Raw genomic sequence first — 24299 nt, 5'->3', positions numbered from 1 at the left:
AGGAGAGGATGAGCAGCCAGAAGCTGTCAATATTACAGATGTAAAGAAAAAGTACAAAGATTAGGGTAAAGAAGTGTACATACAACCCACCTCCCTCACTAGCAAAATGTATACCTCATTGCCAGATGTCAAGAATCAGTCATTAAAGCACAACACCATCATAAAACTGGCGTAAAAAAACATCAATTTATTTCACATTATCATAATCTTTTATGCATTGACAGCACAACTGCATTATTCTGGGTGGAAAATCTAGAGAATTATGATCAGATCACTGATTATAACCTGCTTATTATGTGTTTGAGACATGGATGCCAACAAAATTCACCGTGTAAGTGAAGCTCAAGAGGTGAATCATGGCATCCATGTTAGTAGCACATAGTAATGGGTTATGATGGGAGACTTTACCATAATTCACTGTAGTACATGGAGTTTTGTTTGCTCCACATACTTCAAGATACAGAACAAAAAAGCATTAAGTGTTTTGATGGCTTTCACGGCCATAAAGCACTTAGCAAGTACTGTCTGAAAGGCAGTAGCATACTGTTTTGTGTTACACAAACTCAGGGACACATTATCAGGATAGATAGCATGCAGAAATAAATTTACTTTTTATTCTGCTGCTGTCATTTGCTGGCCAGTACTGGCAGAGTTAACTACCCAGAACAATACCTGATCTAACAACTGTAGTAGACGGTGCTAAACATTTGTTAAGAACAGGTAAAATATTTAACAGATTTGTCTTTTTCCTGATATTGAGCATAATCAACATGGTCCATGAACTACATTAATACTATGCCCCAAGATACTTTGATGGAGGGTGTTAGAGTGAGGAAGGTTGCTTTCTTTCTTTTGTCCCTCAGTGCATCTTGTTTCCCCATGTTTTAATTTCAAGTGCTGTCTCCTCATTTCCTTACAATGGTACTGATGTGAGTCACTGACCTCCCAGACTGTCTTCATAGGCAGTGCTACTGTTTCTTTTCATTGAGTCACTGTGGTTTGTGTTAACTTTATGCTAAAATGCTGTTTATGATACGTTTAAATTTTCTTCAGGATGTGTTATTATGTGTACTGCTTGCAGTTCTTCACAACTAGTAATTCTTAGTTATTTTACTCAGCATCTCTCCTCACAATGATCTGCAAAGGTGTGAAGTAACGTCATCCAAATAGCATCCCTTCTCACTCCTTATACCTAAAAGAGTGATCCAAAAAAAAAAAAAAACATAAACAACACAAATTTTTTTTACAGAAGGGAAAGCCCACCCCCACTAATCAAAATTTGTTACACCAACTCCACAACAGTAAAGAAAAGGGGGGAAAGCCTAAAACATACTGCCAGCTCTCATAATACATTACATGGTGATGAAACTCAACGCAATGAAACATAGTCACACTAAAGACACAAGATGGAACAGTCAGCAATGACTCATAGGTATGCCATTTGTCATCATAGTTCTGTGTTTCAATTTCATGAATATTATACAATGCATCTAAACACAACTGCAAGTTTTAATGATGTGCTAATATTAGAATAACTTAGTAAAGTGTTATTTCTGCCCTTCTGACCTGGATTATGGCCGAAAAGAGTCCACAGACTAGACCCAAATTGGATATCATCTACCAAATTTTAAGAACACAGGAGTCTGAGGCTAATATTTCCATCTAGTAAAATGCTACAACCTGATTACTTTTGAACAAGTATTGTGCAAATCAGAACAGTCAGCAAAGGGAAATGACCTGCACTGTAACTATATTACATTTGATTGTCTGATGACTGTTCTACCTAGGTAGTGCAGGAGTCTTCAAGTTAAGTGCACTGTACTCAAGTGTTAAGAAGACAATAGCTAAGATCTCAACCAGAATTCAAATGCTAGTGAACCAGGTAATTCCATAACTTGCTCCTCTATACTAGATGGACTTTTTTAGTGAATTCATTTTAAGTGGGTACTTCAAGAACAGATTTTCCATCTTCCTGTAAAACCTTAAGCACATCATCAGAAAATTGCTGCCTAAAAGGAATTAAAATTCTATCATTCCAAGAGTCAGAATAAAAAGTCTGTAGACTGGTGTTAATTAAAGAGACTTTGTTCTAAGTCCATGTTGTGAGGCAATTTGTGGTATTTGTTCCTGAACATGGTGAAAGAGATGGGGGGGGGGCAATGCTATATGAGACAAAAAGGAGTCAACAAGAAGATTTTTGGTTTGTCCTTTTTGATCTTTAGAATAGATTTTGGAATTAAAGGAAGTGGAGGGAAAACATGAAGGAACCTCCTTTTCCATAGAAAGGCCATGACATATGTTCCTCATACTCGAGGACATGCCAGTCTTGAACAAAACATCCTGAGATGTCTGGTGTATATGGATTCAAAAAAATATATCTGTGGAGTACCCCACCAATGGGCAATATCCAGAAAGACCTCTCTGGTTAACATTCATTTGTGAGGATCTGCTATGGATCTGCTCCAAAAATCTGCTACTGTAATTCTCCATGAGGATATGGACACAGCTTGAAGAAAGATGTTGTAATGAATTGCTACTTCCCAAGCTATCAAAGCCAACCTATAGTGGAGATAAGGTTTGGTGACCCCCCTCCCCTACTTGGTGACATATGATATAATTGTTATATTAATTTGGTCCCTTCTTTCCTTTTGAGGTTATATCCTGTAGACCCTGATGTCCTGGAATAAACACCCTATTCCAGATCCAAGGCACTTGTGATTAAATATTGGTAAAGGGAAGAAACCAGAAAGGTCACTCCTGAAGTGAGTGACATATGGTTCACTAACCATAAACCATAAAAGTTGCTCCTTGATGAATGGTAATAGAAGAATTTGGAAGGTTAATAGAGTGTTCCATATGACTTTCTTTTGTTACCCTTTTGTTCTATTGCCATGATTAGGTTTTCTTCTAAATGACTATAAACTCTATCTGCATCAGTTCCAGTATATATTTTGCACATCACTGGAAGGCTAGTTACTGAACTATAGTTGTTAGGATGGCTTAGAGGTTCACTCTTAAGGATGAGTATAATTTTTCCTGTTGTTAACCTGTTCTGTTCTGTCCTGTTCTGCATGTGCATATTAGTAATTCTTACTCAGGGCTAAATCCTTGTGTAAAGATGTTAATACTTTTAGCCAGACGTTAGGTACCATTTAAGAGCTTTTTCGAATTTTGTTTCAGTTTGTTTCACTATCTCTGGCGATTACTTCTTCCCATTCATATCCTGTACATTTGAACTCCTCACTGTTTCTTTTACTTTTTCTGTCTTTAATCATCTTTTTTATCTTCAATTTCCTCCAAAATCTGTACATTTCATCTTCTTTGGTAGTGTTTCTATTCCTTTTGTTTTCTTTCCAGTTTTCTATAAAACATTTTAGGGCCATCAAGGAATTGCTTATTTTGTACTTTCCTTTTATATTTATCTGCTTATCTTCTAAGTTCTTTCAGCCTGTGCTGATATCTTTAGTATATTATTTGAAATAGTGTTTGATAGAGTCTGGTTTGTTCTGATAGTGTGTGTTGCTTTTACCATATCTATTTTTCTAAGTATTTTTTGTTGATCTTTTCCCTCTTCTATGTTCTTCTAACAGTGACACTTCTTGTCTTAACTGCTTTATGGTTTACTCTGTTTCATACTTCATACACTTTATTTCTTTCCTTCATTTCCCTTATTGCTGTATGTTTTTATGGTAAGACTTGATCTGTTATTAATTTAGCTGCACAATAATATATATTTACTTCTGTTATATCACACGAATTTCTGTTAATAGTCTTGATTACTGCCTTTATCTGTTTCATCATAGGTTCATAGGTTCATAGGTTCATATGTTTATACTATGGAGTTTCTTCAATCTGGCAGCATTTGACAGATTTTGGAGTCCTTTTATTTTTTTTGGTGAGGACTTTTGGGGTCTCTCCATTGCTGCAGATGTCTGGTGTATCCCTAGATCTGGATGTGAATCCCTTCATGATCAGGTGGGCAATGTAGGAGTCTTCTTTCCACTTTAATGTGCAATGTGTCCAATGGACTGCCTTTCCTCATCAATGGCCTTGGTGACTGTTTGAAGAGTCGGACAAGTTCAAAAGGCATGATCTTCCGACAAACAAAGCAAAACTGGGTCCCGGGTCCAATGTGCAAGTCCCCTATTTCTTTGTTTATGAGCTCCATTATGATCCTCTCCTTTGTGACTAGACTTTGTTAAGTTTATAACGGTAATTGGGATAATTACCAGGGTCCGTAGGCCAGGGAGTGGTGGACTACAGGCCGCACGCCACTGCTTGCAGCACGGCCACCGTGGTCTGTGGTAAGGCGAGCAGCTGCCTTTAGTGTGGGTTACCATTTCAGTTAATTAGCATTTTAAGCTTTATTGACCACACAGTCCAGTTGATGCAATTGTGTTTTTAGTTTTGCTGTTGAGCACTTTCAGTTACAGCACAGACATCGATGTTCTCCATACTGAAGAAGGCCTCGAAAGCGCGTTTTTTTGAGAGACTTGGCATTCTTGAGCGTAGCATTACTCAGTTTCTTCCCATTTTTGTTTTCTAGGTGGTAGGTTTAGAATTTGAGCCCCTGCCTAAAAAGGGCACTATGGGGTGGCAGGCAGCCAAATATCCGAATCCGGGGTGACAGGTGAAGCCGTCCCTCCCCCTTAGCGTGGCTTTCGTGGCTTGTCAAGCATGTCATCCCAGGAATACAGACACTGAATGACCTTTGAATGACACCAGAATTTAAAAAGCTGATCATCTTGTCTCATCTTGTCTCTGTGGCATTGGTCTTGGGAAGATGAGGATACTGGGTTAGGTCTCACACCAGCATGGACAATGACTGTGTCATTTGCCTCTCCTTGTTCAGCCTGGTGAGTGGGGCGTCAGTGTGTCTGACTATGGTCACCTATATGACATGACAAGTAGTGTTGTGGGTGTCTTGAGGTAGCAGTTGTTTGGTGTCTGTTATGTGTTTGATTCAGTGGAGTGGGTAGCATTATGTGCTGGTTTTGTGAAATAAGTACAGTAAGCAATGCAGATATCACTAGGCTTCCAGGGAAATAACAAGCAAACAAACAACAAGCATATAAACAAAGCTAGATTCAGCTTAACATTTTAGATCTTTTGTACTTTCTGTAGTCTATTCCTTTCATTGATCTTAATATGTCTAGCCATCTCTATTAAATCAAGCAACTGTTCCCTTAGATGATTTATTCTACACTGAGAGCACATTCTTTGCTGTCTGTTTCCTTTGGGCATTCTACAGAAAGTTTGAGAACATCCTTCTGTGATGCATCCTCTTCAGCTGCATCCTACATCATCTGTTTCACCTTCATATGGGAGCTCATTGACCCATCACTTCATAACATTGCTTGCATCTGCTCCATCCCTTGCTATATAACTGCAACTGAACTTCCGTTCTGGATTCCTACCTCATCTGGATTCCTGCCTCATTTGGCAAGTCATCAGATGTTTCCATTTCCACCTGAATCTCCTTAGTTTGGGGACTCATTGCTACAGCAAGCTGTGACATTACTCGAGTTGGGTTTTCTCAGCTAAATTATTCACTGCACAAGTAATTCATAACATCAATTTCAATTTAACTTCTCTACTATTAATCGTCTTTTCTTCTCCCCCCGCCACTTTGTCTTCTTATTTTTTGTATTGCAAAATTTTCCACATCTAGTTGCCTTTGCTTTCATTTCTCTTCAAATACCTTTGGTGTTCTTTTTTCATAATGATTAGTTCTGCTTTCTCATTTGCATAAATATGGGATCATATAAAATCTCTTTTTCATTCATATGTCCACATTTCTTCTTCAGATATCTTTCACTCCACCCATTTCTCCTTAATTTGGGGACTCGCCGTTCCATCATGCTGTGACAATTCTTGTGTTAGACTTTATATACTAAATCTTCCATAACTTCAATTTCTGTTTGTATAACTTCAACCTTACTAATCTTCTGTTTTACATTCCTCCTCTGTTTTCCAGTTTAATTTCTCCAAGTCTTTTGAGTATCTAATACCATGACAGGAATGGATCCCATTCCTAAGTCAAAGTTTGATTTAAGTTTATGATATTAGTAATGTTTCAATCTTTGATGTTAGCCAAAATTGATCTTCACAGCACCCACAATGTGCCCAGTACTGAATCTTTCTGCAACTCACATGGAGCTACATGTCTCAGTAACATATCTAAATAAGCCTGCAAATTCTTATTTATGAGACCCATTGCTCCTACTACTATTGGAACTGTCTGGTTATCCTTCTTCCATGTTGCCCTTATTTCTGCCTGCAAATCCTTGTATTTTAAGACTTTGTGTCTCTCTTTGTACATAAGACATTGTAATCACTGGATGTAGCAATTTGAATGACTTCTGTTACTTTTATCTTTTCGTTGACTACTATATCTGCTTTTCTCGTATCTAGTTTTTTGAACTGTTGGTAATGGGTGATCCCATGTGATATAAACTTCATCATTTTCTAAAATGCTTTGTGGATCATGTGTCCAATGCTACTCAGCTACTTCAATTTTGTAATGTTTGCACAATCCCCAATGCAAAGTCTTGCTACACTATTATGTCTTTCAGTATACAGGCTGCCATTAGTGTATCATACCCAGCAACAGGATGTGTGACTATTTCTAATTCTGTTTTATAGAACTGCATTTGTCTGTTTCTCCCACATGTTCAAGGTACTGTGTAAATCAACATGTAAGCAGTCCACTGTCCTAGGCCGCTAATATTAACCTTGCATATTTTGGTTTAAATTCACATCTCCTTAACCATTCCAGAGTCAGATCCTGATCAACTTTAGGTTGTTCCAGGAGTTTTTTGTACTTGCAACTATATTTATACCTTTTCCACATTTCTTGTATCCCTTCTCCTTATATTTTTTTTTTTTTTTTTTTTTTTGGCACATTCAGTTGCTGCCTGATTTTTTGTCTACTATTGGTTTGGTTTCTATTTCTGCTTGACACCAAAACACCTCTGCTAAACAAAGTGGGGAAATCATCTTAAATTTGTTCTCTTCATTTTTCAAACCTTTTACTATGGCTGGATCTGTTGAGGTTGACAGATATGCATGCAGTCCTAAGATTGCAGATCTATACATATAATCAACTTTGAAGAGGTCCACACCTACTTCAGAACAAGGAGTATATCATCTTGGTATACAGTGATTTTTATATATCATTTGATAAGCATGCAGCATTTTTTTTCTGTCCAACTGATCCAATAACTTTTGAAGCTAGTCAATCACCTCAAAACTGTATGTTAGAACAGGAAGAGCAAATTGGTTTATAGTATGGACTTTGTTCCTAGATGTCAGGGGTATTTTCAGTATTAAGTTCAGTCTTTAGTAGAAAACCTGCCTTGAGGAACTAACTGTGCTGTAAATCACCACAATGTAATATGCACAAAAAATGTTCCAGGACAGAGAATGCTGGATCATTTTTTGTGCTTAATTTTAGTCTTCTAAAAAATTCCTTATGGAGTTTTACTGCCGATCCTTCATCAACTCCCAAATATTTATGCACTCTTTCCTACTCAAGTTCCTTTATATCACATTCCTGTCGCAGATTGATATTTTCCTGCTGCTGCAGCTTTCCAGCTTTAAATGTTGTTTTTGCACATTTATTAAAACCAAATGGCATTTTTATATCATCCGAGAAAGTTTTGACCTCTTCTAGTTGTGCTTTCATTACCCACAAAAAGAAGATGAGAAGATTTGCGTCCCTGTCAGGATAAAACAGATGAACAGTTGTGGGTTTGGTTCAAGCAGCTATATTATATACAAACACATCAGAATTAAGGCTTAGTAACTTAAACTTATATAAACTTATAAACAGACTGACTACTGCACTCATACATGTTAACACTGGCTGTTCTCTCAGAATGGCACTGCTGCCTGCACGTGCTCACTATTTATATGCACGTGCCTACACTTGGAAATGCTTCTTAAAGTTACAACAAATGCTCTGTTCTATATTCTCCTTCTTTGAGAAACAGGTCATACACTAAAATGACAGCATTCGTTAACATGAAGTTGTGCAGAAATGATCCTTTGACATGCAATTATACAGAACTAATTCTTTGACATGCAATCATACAAAACTTGTATTGTACACTAGGTCTAGAAATGCAATTTGATCATGTAACATAAAAATTAGAACTGGATCTAGCAACGGGGACTGTTTTTAAGGAATGTTCAACTTTAGGGACATCTGGGACATTATCAGGAATTGGAACTGGTACTGAGACATGTTCTTCAACAGGAATATTGTCTGGGTTGCTCTGAGATTTAGAGTCTGTATCACAGGGTATGATGCTGCAATATCAATTCAGACACCGGAAGAAGATGCCTGCAGTTTCTCCTGTATTTTATACCCTCAGATTCCACTAAGTAAGATCTTGGCTTGGCACATATACCTCTCACTTGACCAATTCGATCAAAACCTTTCTCCATTTGCATCCTCACTGTCTCTCCTTCTTTCAATGGATGAAGAAATCTGCTCATTTTATCATAGCTGGACTTCTGAAAGGAATGCTTCTTAAATAGTTGGGCTTTGATTGCTCTGCTGCTTTTAGCATTAGGCACCAACAAACTAGAATTGATAGGCAAGGTTGTTTTGGTTTTCCTAGATAGAAGTCTCTGAGCAAGCAAGCCAAGTAGGTTGTCACAGGGTATATTTCTGAGATTAAGTGAATTTAAAAAGATATCGGTATTGTCATGCTTTGACCTCTCTAGCAATTGCTTTGCACTCTATTCTGCATGTTCAGCCAGGCTGTTTGACTGTGGGTTTTCTGGACTGCTAGTAATATGGATGAAGTCCCACAATTTTGCAAATTTCTAAAATAATTGACTGATAAACTGGGTACATTTGTCAGAAATAACTTTGTGTGGACTACCATGAACAGAGAAATTATGTTTGAACTTAGTAATGACAGTACTGGACGTTAGATTAGGTAGCAAATCAATCTCAAACCCATTCGAATAAGAGTCTACCAACACTAAGTAATGCTGATTGCTCCACTCAAATATGTCAGTGGCTACTGTTGACTAAGGTAGTTCAGGAATCTGTCTTAGCTGAAGTGGTTCTTTTTACATCCGCATCTCAACTCTGTAAGGAAAATAAGGTTGCTGTTCTGGCGGTAAACAAGATTGCTTTAATGGCCATCCAACATTGATGAAGTGGTTGACCTTCTGCAAAACTGGATCAGTCTTTGTATTATCATCTTTTACCTTCAAGTCTTGTGGTAGAAAAATTATGTACTTCCATGACATCGAAGTCAAAATTCTCTGCATCAAGCTGTCCTGTGGTATTTCTGGGTGATCTGGATAAGGTATCAGCCAGATAAAGAAGTTTGCCTTTTGTATAGACCATTTTGAAGTTATATTTTTGTAATATGAGCATCATTCTTTGTAGTCTTGCTAGAGCTGTATGCATAGGCTTCTTTAATATAGTGACTAGAGGTTGATGATCAGTCTCAATCTGTATAGCATGGCCATAAATATAATTATGGAACTTCGGACATGCGAACAGAATTGCCACAAGTTCCTTTACAGTTTCAGTATACTGCATTTCAGTTTGAGTAGGAGTTCAAGATGCATAGGCAACTGGTCTGCCCTCTTGAAAAATAACTGCACCATGACCAAACTTTGAAACACCACAGGAAAGAATTACTGGTTTGTGGACATCATAGTATCTCAGTGTAGTTATCAAATGCTGTCTGGTGCAGTTCCAACCATGATCATGCAACATTTTTGCATGTCATCTCTCTTAAAGATGCTGATAACTCAATGAAGTCAGGTATAAACTTGCCCAAATAGTTAACCATACCAAGGAAACACTGTAGGGCTTGAACATTGTCTGGAGCTGGCATCTCAAGAATGGCTACTTGTTTGGAAGAGTCTGGTCATAAGCCTATACTGGTAAATAAATGACCTACATAAGTAACTTCTGGTAGCCTGAATTTATATTTCAGATGATTGAACTTCAAGTTCTCTTCACGCTCTCTGTCCAGAGCTTTCCTGAGGCATATTCTGATTTCATCTGAGCTTTTCTTATGAGCAACTACCATGGAAGACACCCACTCAGCTGGTTCTGTGACTGGACAAATCACACCTTGCTGCACCATCTTATCTAAATGGACCTTGAGTTTGTCCTGCATAGGTGTCAGAACTCTCCTCACTGATCTGACCAGTAGACTGACCTCTGTGTCTACTTTCATGGAGTACACAACTGGAGGTTTGCATAGTCTATTATCGTAAACATCATCATAGTCTGGGAAAATAGCATCAGTGAAGCTGGAACTAGGGCATGTGCTCACATGATGGACTTCTTTGGTAAAAGAAAGCAGTTTCATTCTTAAACTGTCTCTAAGACCTAATAATGATTGCACAGGTCTTCAGACTACATAGAATTGTAAGCTGTAACTGTTCCCAGCTGAATAGCATGAAAGCACTACTGGGCCTTCGGTTTGAATCTCTTCACCTCCACAAGCAACAAGCTTCACACAATTAGCCAAATTAAGTTGTTTACCAGCTCTTAATCTAGCAAATGTTTCTGCCAACATAACATTACACTTTGAACCAGTGTCTACTTTGAGCTCTGTGGCTTTACCAGATATCTACTGCATTAAACCTTTCACCGACCACTGATACACCATCTACATAGAAAGTGGGGTTGCAGCTTTGTACATGATTAACTTGCTTTTTTAAGTGACATTTCTTAATGACTGAATGAGGCTTGCTTGATTTACAAAACTTTTGAAAGTGGTTCCAATTTTTACACTTGTGGCATTGCTGACCAAATGCTAAGCATTTCTCTCTTTTAGACTCATGACTGGCACCACAATTACAACAGTTAACACTAAAACTTGATTTGGGTTTTGCTGACTCACCCATATACTGCACGGAGCACGTTTGTTTTGCTGAGCTAGTCTTTACTTGAAATTTATGGGTCCTCCCTGTTTCTGTAACCCACATGCTGCATGCTGTAAATGCTTGCTCTAGGCTGCTGAAACCATGCTCATCACTTGCAAGCATACTCGTGTGCATTTCTGTAAGCTCATGGATTTGACAAATTTCTATAGCCTTGCTCAACATTAAATCACTGTCACAATGCAAAATCTTTCTCACTGCAGTATTATTAATACCACACACAAGCCTGTCCTTTATCAACTCGTCTTTCAAATCACAAAATCTGCACGTTTTACCTTTATTTCTCAAGTCAGTGATATAAGCTGCAAATGTTTCTCCTTGCTTTTGGTCTCTTGTATAAAATTTGTCCCTCTCCAATGTAACATTTGTCTGGGAGTTACACATTTTTCTAAATTTACATTTCAACACTTAGAGTCCTCTCTTGATTTAGCTGGTACAACAATATGGTGGCTTCCCCCCCTCCTACATATACTGTTGGTGTATACACAAATGAATGCTCTCTTTCAATAGCTTCTGACCCCTCTAAGTTAAGTAAAATAAATGCCCTTGTATGTGCATCTTCAGGGCCTCTCAATATAGGGGGTAAGATTTGGTCCCTACTTGTTTGTTTATGTACCAGACTACTGACAATATGTTTGTATCGCAGTAGTCACTAGAGGAAGAAAGTCTTGAAAGGACTGCAACGCTAGAAGTACCGCTCACATCTCTAGTACATTAATATGCAGGTTGGCCTCATGTTGTTTCCATGTGCCTTGGGTTATTCTTCCCTGATAATGCCCCCCATCAGAGAAGCATCCCTGGTCACTATGGCAGTCGGTGTAGGTAAAACAAAGGGACGGCGATGTTAGCCACCACTGAAGGTCCTTCTTGAAGGAGTTTGTGATCATAATCTGATGAGACATTGGGAGATCTTTGAAAGGTCCATTGCGTGAAAAGGAGTCATTGTTGTACGCGCATGTGCATCCGACCCAATGGGATTGCAATGATTGCTGCTGCCATCGTACCCAACAATTTGAGAACCATAGATACTGGGGCTTTTTGTTTTAAGAGAAGAGTTTGAACCTGCTGTCAAAGAGTAGACACCCTTTCTGTCAGATGTTTTAAGGTCATTGTGGTGGTGTCTAAGTCTGCTCCTATAAAAACGGTATGCTGCAATGGCAATAAGGCAGACTTTTATAAATTTATGGTAATCCCCAACTGGTTGCATAGATTCATAGTGGTGTCCCTTGGTTGAGTGAGTTGATGACTGGTGGTGACAGTAAGCAGCCAGTCATTTTGGTATGGAAGCACCTGGAATCCTAAACATCTCAGATGAGCCGTGACTACTGCCATACATTTGATGAACACTCTGGGGGCTGTAGTGAGACAGAGTTTGAAACTGGTAATAACTGGCCCCCAGCCAAAAGTGCAGATGATTCCTGGATGGTCTTGTCATTTTTATGTGGTAGTACGCATCCTGGAGATCTATTGAGCACATCCAATTGTCTTTCCCTAAAAATGGGAGTATTGATTGTAGCGTGACCATCGGGAACTTTGTCTTTTTCACTGATTTGTTCAGTCTGCTGAGATCCAGTATGGGCCTCCAGTCCCCTGTTTTCTTTGGAACTAAAAAGAACCTTGAGTAAGTTTTGGATTCTATCTGGTTTGGTGGGACTGGTTGAATGACTCTTTTTTACAGCAACCTTTGAATCTCTATGGTTGCTTGTTCCCTGTGACTGGGTGGAACGTCTGGGATTTTTCTTATTGAGGGAGGTGGGGTGGAAAAGGGAATAGTGTAATCTCTGGATATAATGCTTTGTACCCAGCTGTCTTTTGTTATTTTTAGCCAGGCAAGTGGGCACAAAGATAAGTGTCCTCCGACTGCCTCCAGAGATGGACAGGCAGGCCTCCCCTCAGGAGCATTGATAGGGTTTTCCAAAGAACTGATCTCTGTCATCTTTTTTCTGTGGATCCCCTCTGCCGCATGGATGGTGTCTTTCATTATTACTCACTCCTCTGCCTCAGGACAGGGGTTCACCATGAGTGTCCTGAAAGGCTCCTTGAGTTTTACGGAACCACATCCTTCCTCCCTTCTGATCTTTGGGATAATGTCTGGTAGGTGTGGAAAAATGGACTCTGATGGCAGATAGAGTCTTTCCATCTTGGTCACTCCTGAGAATATCTCTTTCGGAGATATCTTGGAAATTTTTAAACAGAGGGGTGGCTGGCAGCCCATCAACCCTACTGATGATGAGTCAGTCTACCTGAAGGCTATACAAAAAGGAATGCAACATCAAAAGAGGTATTAATAAAGAAAGACATAAAGGGCTCCGCAAAGGGACATAAGCGCATCCAGGAATATCTCCTAAGGGTGACTCCTGTACCCGTTGCTCTGCTCACTCCATCAGCTGTGTATGAAAGCAGATGCATGGATGAGTTTGATAGGGAATTGAGGGTAGAGAGCTGTGAGGATATTTTCTCTGAGACCCCCGTAGCTACTGAACCCTGTAGAGTATCTCCTAGCTCTTTTAGGAAATCTCTCTGCAATCTAGTGAAATGCATCAGATAATTCAGCGACCTAAGAGTCGAAAAAGTCGACTGAAGTAAACATGCACTTTCCATATCTGTCCATGATCCTAGAATCTTTATTAGGTGGATGAACAAACATCTAAGTTTCAGATAACTCTTTCTTGGTGGCTGCTGCCACCACCATGGCATCAATGGGAACTCCTTTTCTTAGAAAACCTTGCCCTGGGCCGAGGTAATAAACTTATTAGGCCTCTGAGGGACAGGTTCCATAGTATCCGGGGACTCCCACACCTTTCGACAAACTACTTCCATTAGTTCATCGAAAGGCAGAAACATCCAAGTGGCAGAGGGCTGAGACCCCAAAGCCTTCAGGTAGACTGACTCATCATCAATAGGGTTGATGAGCTTCCAGCCACCCCTCTGTTTAAAAATTTCCAAGATATCTCTGAAAGAGATATTTTCAGTGGGGGACCATGGGGACCCTTCTGACTCATCTCAGTCAGTGTCTGAAGTGATGGATTCCTGTGGGGAGTCCAGATGCTTCCTCCTGCAAAGTCTCTTCCTGGGAACCTCCTTAGTGTGAGCTTCTGGTGAGGTCTCAGAAGAGCAGGGTTCACCCAATGGGGGGTCCTGAGGCTCTGGGTCTCTACGCTTTTGTGGAACCAGTAAAGCAGAGGTAGACACAGGCATTGTAAGGGAGGAAGTTTCTGGTTCTGATGATGTGGGTGGCTGAGGGGGCAATGCTTTCCAAAGGAACTCCAGGATCCGAAGAACAGGTGATTCCCCAAGCACCGAAGCAGTGGGCTCCGATCCCGAGATAGGTGCCAAACTCACCCATGCCAAAGTCCCGAGAGGCAAAGTCAGAACCAAAAAGTCAGTTCAACTATGGTCTCCAGACCTGACTGGTGAGTGTCGGCTCCTAAAGTCCACAGTCAGCACCGAGGAAGTCTGAGCTGTCGGAACCGACAGGCCTGGAACAGGTGTGGGCACCCACGGTTCCATGATCATCAGCTCCGAACACTCCAGCTCCAAAACCTCGAGTTGGGTCGGAGGAGGAATGGAAGCAGCAGGAAAGGTTTTGGATTAATCCAAAGCCCCGAGGGTCATCCCCGACAAAAATGTGGCCAGCGGTGGTGTCTGCAGAAGATTCTGCACCACACAATGGTGGAAAGTACTATGATTTATGTTGTTTAAATTCAGTATATGTATGATATTTGTTTTCAATGTTTTGAGCTTCAGTGTTTTGAAGTTTCAGTGTTTTGGTCTTCTATATTATGAAGTTTTCTCATTTTCAGTGTTTTGAGTTTTCAGTGTTATGAAGTGAATCTATATATATAATATATATATATATATATATATATATATATATATATATATATATATATAGATGCCCTAAAAACACACACACACACACACACACACACACACACACACACACACACACACACACACACACACACACACACACACACACACACACACACAAATACACAAAGGAAAAGTTATAAAGCCTTTTAATTTAAACAGGCAATATGAACCCCTTTAAAGCACAACTTAGCCCCAAGAATAAAACAGGCTCAAAGGAAGAAATCAGCCTTTAAGTTTAGGCTATCAAGAAAACACAGCAAATAACTATGAAATATATGTATTATATATATATATATATATATATATATATATATATATATATATATATATATATATATATATATATATATATATATATATATATATATATATATATATGGGTCTACTACACTAAACTGACAGTACACAACACCGACAACCACAACACCGACACCACTAGAATGTAACCACAAAAACACGAAAGTTCACATGCCCGACAAACCACAATCCTGACAGTTAACAAAACAAAATGCTCGCTGTTCCACACAACCCACACACACAACACAAACACACCAACAACCTAAAAACCTACACTACACCTTACACACAACTATCTATGCACTAACCTTAACCCAAACCCTAACCCTAAGGTCCGTCACTATCGCACAATTACCTTACCCACACCCTAACCCTAACTCACTTAATCCGCCCCTAACCCTCAAGTCCTTCACTATCGCAGACTTACCTTACCCACACCCTAACCCTAAGTCCCTCACTATCGCACACTCACCTTACCCGCACCCTAACCCTAAATCCCTCACTATCACACACACACCTTACCCGCACCCTAACCCTAAATCCCTCACTATCGCACACTTACCTTACCCGCACCCTAACCCTAAGTCCCTCACTATCGCACACTCACCTTACCCGCACCCTAACCCTAAATCCCTCACTATCGCACAATTACCGAGTCGCATTCACATGTTTCCCATGTCGGTGTTTTCGCTGTCGGGATTACAAGCTGTCGGTTATCTGGCGTCAGTGATGTGATTGTCGATCTTCCGAGCTGTCAGTCTACCGTAGGGAACCCAGATATATATATATATATATATATATATATATATATATATATATATATATATATATATATATATATATATATATATATATATATATATATATATATATATATATATATATATATATATGGGTTCACTATAGAATCCGGAAATACTGAAATCCCGAATTTCAGTATTTCAAAATTATATAGCTGAAACCTTTAAATATCGAAACCCCATAACTGTGAAATTTAAAACCACCTGTTTCGGAATTTCAAGGCTTTGGTGTTATCATTTCGAAATACTGAAAGTCAGGATTTCAGTATTTCGAAATTATAAAGGGAACCCATATATATATATATATATATATATATATATATATATATATATATATATATATATATATATATATATATATCTATATTTAAAGCACACTAAATAGGGAAGGGAAGGTTTTTAACTCGGCCTAATAAAATGGCCACACACTAAAGAAAAGTTCCTATAAACTAAAGGGTGCACAAGCACTATGGATAATTCTCCTATATCAACTAATCTAAACTACTACTAGCTAAATTTGAAAGAAAAAAAAATGTTACAATAAGTATAATAACAAGAAAAACACTTAAATTTCACTGGCCAGAGCTGATAAAACGCACAATCTGTTGCAGTGGCAAATGAGATCTGAGGGAAGCACTAGTGCATCGTGGGATAGGGAGTATGCCACAAACTGGTTGAAGACCTCGAGCGTTTGCATTTGGCCGAGTTGGAGCCAAGGATTGGTGCTGAAACCCATCAGTAAAAATGAAGGCGAGATAGAACAACTTCACATTTTCACTTTTAGCATGGCTTAGCTGCAAAGTGGTCTGCCACTGGTTCATGGTCACCATTGTAGGGTGTATATTATGCATATGTAAGCACTCCCTATATCCATGAATGTGGGATGCTGTCAAATTTTTTTTGTAATCCATCCCATGCCATACTTAGATTCTTCCCATTTTTATAATTTTTGCATTATGACTTTAACAACTAATGATCCTTTATTCCATAAAACTTTCTTTTGCTCTTCTTTTGTTCTATTAATCTGATTAAGTTTTTTTTTCTAAATGACTATAAACTCTGTCAGCATCAGTTCCAGTATATAGTTTATACTGTGTCAGAAGGCAAGTTATTGGTCAATAGTTTTTAGGATAGCTTGCAGATTCACTCTTAAGGTGGAGTATTGTTCATTTTCCTCTTGTTAACCAGGTTAGTGTCTGTTCAGGATGTGCATATATGTAGCTCTTACTCAGGGCTAAATCATTTAGTCAGAAGTTAGTAACTACATCAGGCCTTGGGTTTTCAAGTTAGGAGCTATTCTTAATTTTGTTGCATCATTATCTTCTACATATGAATTTCTTACTGTTTCTTTTACTTCTTCTATCCATTCAGCATCTTTATTATGCTCCAAAGGGTTTTCATAGATATTTTTCCAAAATGTATTTTTTTTCTAGCATTTCTATTCCTTTTGCTTTATTTTCCAATTCTCTACAAAACTTTTAGGGGCATCAATGAATTGTTTATTTTGTACTTTTCCTTTATATTTATCTGCATATCTTCTAAGTTTTTCCCTGTCTGTGCTGATATCTTTAGTTTATGATTTGCAGTAGTGTATGATAGATCCTGGTCTGTTATAATACTGCTCATTGCTATTATCACATCTATCTTTCTAAATATTTTTGTTGATCTGTTCCCTCTTCTTTACTCATCTAACAGTAACACTTCTTGTCTTCATTTCTTTATAGCATTCTCTATTAAAAATTTTCATGATGGCATATGATTTCTTTCCTTTCTTTCCCTTATTGCCCAGTATTTATGTGGTAAGATTTTATCTGTTTGTTAACTTAACTGGACAGTAATGTATCTTATTTACTTCTGTTATATATAAAAGAAATAAAGTCACTGGAACCACATAAATGGTAGAAACGTGTTTAATATAGAAAACAGGCAGATCTGCTTTTTGTAGCAAATTAGTTTTGCTTTCACCTTTGTATAAATATTGCCCCATATTAAATCTCTTCTTCTTTCCCATGTCCATATTTCTTCTTCAGATGTCTTCCACTCCACCTGTTTCTCCTTACTTTGTGTCTCATTGTTGCATTATTCTGTGGCATAACTTGTGTTAGACTTTCTACACCTCATCCTTCATTTTGCAGGTATTACATAACATCAGTTTCTATTTCTTTAACTTCTCCATTTTTCTTCTTCTGTTCTACATTCCCCCTTTGTGATCTTATTTTTTGTACTGTGAATTTTTCCTTATCTGGGTGCCTTTGCCCAGATATCTTTTTTAATATCATTGAAGCTGCTTTTTTGTATTGATTAATTTGGCTTTCTTCTTTGCATAAATATTTTACTATATCATATCTCTCTTTCTTTCCAATGTCATTGTTTCTTTTTTATACCTTTCAAAAATATCTAGGTTTTGTTCTATATATTTTTGCACTTCCTTAGTCACTTCTTTTTCCAAACAACCCAAGGATTCTTGGTCTACACATTGTTTTTTATGAACCTGTTGTATTAATGAAAAGAAATATACATTTAAAGCTTTTGACAGTTTTCTTTTGCAAGTATTTTTCTTTCTTCTAATTTGTTTCTTAATATTTTAGAATATCTCCTATTTTTAATGATGGGCTTCTTACACAGTAGTAACAATATATAATTTCTTTCTTATCCTCCATAGTCCACTCCATCATCTTTATGGCTTCTTTTTGGCCTTCCTTCTACAACAGGGCAGCCATCCTGTTCCCATGTCAAGAGATTCCACAAAATCTAGCAAAGGCTCCTTTCTGGAATAAGAATGCAATGGATTCTGTCTCAAAATATCTGGAATATACTGGACTATGGGCTGAAAGTAACATCGTTTTAAAATATTACAGTTTCAATGACTAACAGCCAGTTTAAGGTGGCTCTGGATGTTGTGTGATCCAGCTTTTAATTCAGTGCATTACCAATATTGCCTGGCTGCATTCTTTTAAACTGATCAATCAGGTCATCTTGAAGAGCTTGGAGAAAATATTGGACAGCACCCCCCCCCCCCCGAAAGAGTGAAATTTAGCAGGACCCAAAATGGGGGGATTGGAAAGCATGTTTAAAATTATGTGAAATGAATTGGCAGCTTAGACTGTGAGCTAACTTTCCCTAGGTTAAAACACACATTTCAGTTGCACCTGTTTTAAATGTAAGGGTCAATAAACTGTAATTTTTATTTTTGTTTAAGGTACTTTGGTGTTTGTTAACATTTTCACATGAAACAATGTTAAAACAGAACAAGATGTTGCAGAGAAAGCTAATAAAAATTAATGAATGTGAGTTCATTTTTGAATTCACTGTAGCTTTAAGAAAGAAATTATTTCAATTATTCATTAATCAACCAATGAAATAATATTTAGGACTGGTATATAATGTTCTTTTTGCAACATTATTTTACTCTGATGAAGTCTGTTTTATGGGACGAACGTGCTCAATTTTCTATTAAAACAAATTTTTAACAAGTATTAGGCCTTCAGTGGTGTTATTTCCTTGGTTCTAAGTTTACATTGTTGACACTGCACCTTTTTTCATATTTTGACTTTTCTTGCAAAAATCAGCTCAATTAGTAAAACTGTTTTCCATCTTAAGACTCTCAAGTCAGCCAGATTAGCTAGTTGAAATAGAGCATGTTAGCTTCTCTAACACAATATTAACATCCCAAAAAGGGGTCACTGTTTTTTTTGAAGGCCTCTTAAGTAAAACCCCTTTATAAAAAAAATTAACATTTTGACATGAGAAGTCCTTAAAATAGGAGGATCCATGGGCAGACATGCTAAAATGGTCAATAAAAGAACCTTTATGGGGGAGTAAAGAAGGACATATGAAAGTAACTCAAACAAATACTGCAAAACCAGAAACAATTAGCCCTGAATGTGTGCTGGTTATGTTGTTGTTGGCACCAACAAGGAAACATTTTCCACTTCCCAATATATGACTTTCTAGAAGAAGTTTTCTTGCCTCCATTAGTACCTGCTATATGTCTTCAGAATACAGGTGCCTAAAGTAAAATAGGACCCTATAATCCAGGTAATCAGTTATAGTTGATTGGGGGTGGGGTGCATCAAATACCCCTGACCTTGTCTGAGTAGATACATTCTGTGTGGAAAAGCTTATGGTAATTGTCCATGGCCATTTGCGAAAGAAGGGAGAACCACTGTTGCCTGGGCCAGAAAAGGAGACACCACAAGTACCTTGGGAGATCAATCAGGAAAAGCATACAGAAGCATTCCTGTCAAAGAAAAAAAAAAGCATTGTTTTTCAGGCCTTACAGCAAGAAGTCCTGGAGGAAACTCTTGCCAGCTGATTATTTAGAAAGGAGGTGAATGAGTCTTCTAGTGGAACTCCCCACATATGGATGAAACCTTGGAAGAACCCCCTATCTACTTTGTATACATGAGGGTCTGCACTGTCCTGTTCAGCTTGTTTGCAACACAATATTGTTCTGATGGAATGAAGGATGACTGTAGAAACAGTGCTGTGAAGCTATATCCCAAGGTAACATGGCTAAGCCTGTCCACCCCCCTTGAGAATGTACTACATAAATTGTTGTCTGAAACAACCTGAAGACATCTTGTGGACCAAAGATGATTCAGAGAGTTGAGTGCCTTGATCAGGGCAAGAATCTATTTCTTGTATATGTGCTTGCATCTGCCCAAGTTGACCCACATATCTTGCACTTTTATCCTTCCTGAAACTGCTCCCCTTGCAAATCCAAGACATGGTTTACTATCAAAATGTTGAATGACACTTACGCGGATTTCACATTCGCGTAATCACTTGAGCGACTGGTAAAAGCAGCAACCTGAAACCTTCTGAATGTGTTAAACTGAAAGCAAGGAAGAGATTGGTTCTTGCGATATCATGGTTGACATGAATGGTGATTTTTAAGCAACATTCAAACAGTTTCGAATGTTGAACGTCCTTAATTATCATTATCGACATATAGTAAAAATGGCTTTCACAAATTCAACCGTATGAGTTTCAACAAAACTATAGTAAACCCTTAAACATCTGTGATGACTGACTGCTTTGTAACAGGAAGGGATTAGGAAGGACCAAATTTACTGGTATATGCTGAGGTAGTCCTTTGCAATGACCAACGTCTAAGTGGAAAACCTTAGAAATACATCTAGATCTAGCTTTTTTTCCTGTGGTAGAAAAGCTCATTGAACTGAGGTGTCTAGCTGATATCCCAGGAACACAGCCCTCTGTGAAGGAGTCAATCAAGACTTTTGAATGTTCTCTTGAAATCCCAAGTGAAAGATTCCTGACACTTTGAAAGACTCTGCAAAGATATGAAAAAAATAAAATGGATACCCTGCAGCTAACCACTTGGTGAATATTCTTGTTGCAGTGGACAGTCCAAAGAGTAAAGAAGATAAGTGATAAAGTGACCCAGACACACAAACCTTAAGAAACACCTGAAGTCTGGCTGAAAAGGAATGAGATGATAAGCATCTTTTAAATTAAGAGTTACCAGGAAACTCATATAAGGAAGAGGAGATGTCAGACTGTGAAGAGACATCATTTTGAAGTTAGGAACTGTAGATCAGTATTTATGTATGATTTTAAGAAGCTTTCCAGGGGCTTGCACAAGTGTATAAATACTGAGCATGTGCGAACCTGACTGTGAATTTGTAGTAAGCTGTTGAGATGTAAGCATGTATATCTGTATAATCGGTCAGTTAATCAGTTCGTTTATATTTTGCAATAATGCTGTCCATCCGGATGTGCTTCTATGTAATAAAGCATATAAACAAACTACCCCATCTGTTCATCATCTATACTAGAGAGGGACAAGTGACAGGTACTATCGCAAACAGGTCTAAGAAGAAAGATCTAGAACTGGTGTCCAAGCATCTTTCTTTCTTTCTTTGGCTCTAAAAACATCCATAAATATAAACCTTTTTCCAACTTAAGAAGGAGGAACAGGTTCTATCACTCCCTGGAACAGCATGTAATGAAGGACACTTGGAAATGAAACAGTCTGGTCTGATGGATGAGGAACAACCTCCTGGTAAGGAGGAATATTCTGTCATTGACATCTATAACCTTGAAGAATTATCTTCAGAAACCATTTGTCTGAAGTTATCTGTTGCAGAAGAGAAAAACTCAGATTCAGACATCCTGTAAGGGAAAAGAGGCGGCCATGGTGGGAGCAGGGGAACAAAGTCCCTTAATTTGTCAAGGTGATGAGTTGGACTGTCCTTGGTTTTGAGATTTCCTGAATAATTTTTTAAAACACCATTGCCATTATGCCAAAATTGGATGAGGGCTTACAGAATCCATTAGAAATTTTAAAAACGGAGGGCAGAAATTCTTAAGAGATTCCTTGATTTAATTTAGCCCTTTCATCACACTTTTTTGATCACCTCTGCTGAAAAGGACCCCCCCAAAAAAATCTATATTTAATTATTTATTTAACATATGTTAACTGGGAAAGTCCAACTTGAAATGAAGCCAACTTTCAGCGGAGGCCCGGGGAGAAACACTCCAGATGCATGTCTTTGTAACATGGGAGGAAACCAGAGCACCTGAAGGAAACCCACATGAATGCAGGGAGGACATGCAGACTCTGTACAGAAGGCATTCTAGCTGAGAATTGAACTTAAGAACCTCTTGCTGTGAGGCAACAATGCTTCCGCTGCACCACTGTGCTGTTATCCAAATGAGAAAATAAAATCTCATTATTCACATCTTCTTAGGCGGTTCTGAGAATGCTTCCAAGCAAAGGTCCTCAACACAGTACCAGAACCGACAGCCCTGGAAGAATTATCAAAAGAGTCATACACACACCACACACTGTAACTACACACCACACACTGTAACTAGACAGCAGTGACTAGTACAACATAAGAAGCTGAATTATTTAAAGCAGATATTTCATCACAAGAAGAAACTGTAGACCAAATGTTCCTCATACTTTCACAATCAGTGACAATAAACATTAACATGCATGCCTGACAGTTCAAACTTCTGAAAATCAAAGTTGCAGAAGCATACACATACACTATTTCCCGTACCCATCAATAATTTTCCCATACTTTTCAGAAAGAGTAGGTCAGGAGCTAACTGTTTAGCAGCACTAAGAATAAGTAAAGCTATCAGGTTTGGGAAAAGTGTATTTTTTAAAAAAAACTGATGAACTCTTTACATTCTGTCTTTTTGGGGCAACATGCTGGCTATTAAGAAAAATATAGGCAGAGATGCAGACATCTCCCAATGCTGACAGAACTGGAGGAAATGGTGGAGGCTCAGAAAATTCCTTCTTTAACAGCTCAAAACATTTTTTGAGGGGCTGAGAAACTTCAGTGTACTCACACTGAAAACATTGGCACATTCTGGAAACGGTTTCAAAGAAAGGGGAATGCCAAAGGGAGAATCAGAAACTGAGCTGTCTTCCGAGTCTGAAACATAAAACCTGTATCTGTCTCTTCATCTTTCTATCCAGATTCAGAATCTTGAATCTCTTCCTTTACCATAAAGCAATAAATAAGAAGGATCATAACCCTGAATAAAAGCCTGAGCCAGACCCAGAAAACTACTCTTAACTAAAGGAATTTGAGGGGGAATAGACACGTTTCTGTTTCTTTTTGACAGGAAGAAATCCAACCATGTCTTAAATGGCAGAATTAGCTTCCTCAGGGATGGACACAACTTTCAGACAAAACAGGGAAGCCTTCCCTGTTCCCTCTCCAAGGACTGACAAGAGTTACTATCCCTTGTCCACTGAAGGGACCCTAACAGCTGTAGAGGATGTGACTAACCCCATTGTCCATAGTGACTGTAGGTGCTATATCAGAGGGATCGGGGTAAAGGATGAGTGGTCTGAGATATGACATGTGACCACAGCAGAGTCACCCACCTATGGCAGAGGCAAACTGCTAGCCTGCTGTGGTGGCAAAAGTTGTTTGCTTAACTTTTCCTTTTTGTGGCTGGGAGAAGGCTGACCATGCGACCAGAAGTTTATTACATAGTCAATTAGAAAATGGTGCACCTTTCCTTTGGAAGACAAGCAGCTAATGCTAGTAAAAACTACAAGTGTTTAAGTCACTTTTTTTCATAAATAAAATACAGTATTACAAAACACTTTGCCAGCACCAGAATGTAAAATGTCTCCAAAGGAAAAAACATGGTCTTCAGTTATTTTACACAAATTTTGAACTGCAAGGAAAAAAGAGAACTCCCATTTAAAAATAAGATACAGTCTTGTGACAGTCCATTAAAACACAAAACTCCTAGCTTTAAAATAACTGTCCTAAACAGGAAAGTGATAAAACACAAATAATATTTAGAAAGCAGAAGTTTTTTTTTTCCCTAAAGGGAACTTATCTGCCCTGCACAGAAACAGCAGCACCAAGCCAACCGGCGATCCTCAAAATCCTC

The 24299-nt window shown here is 38.4% G+C and overlaps 1 protein-coding gene across 4 annotated transcripts in view; it reads right to left on the bottom strand.

Moving 5' to 3' along the window:
* Window positions 1–24299, bottom strand: part of SOX6 (SRY-box transcription factor 6) — a 2230635-nt gene that overhangs the window by 29292 nt on the left and 2177044 nt on the right. The window lies entirely within an intron of this gene.

This window comes from Protopterus annectens, chromosome 9.part0, assembly GCF_019279795.1.
Source record: "Protopterus annectens isolate FY-2018-M chromosome 9.part0, PAN1.0, whole genome shotgun sequence".
Lineage (NCBI taxonomy): Eukaryota > Metazoa > Chordata > Ceratodontiformes > Protopteridae > Protopterus > Protopterus annectens.
This window is presented reverse-complemented; position numbering and strand designations above follow the sequence as displayed.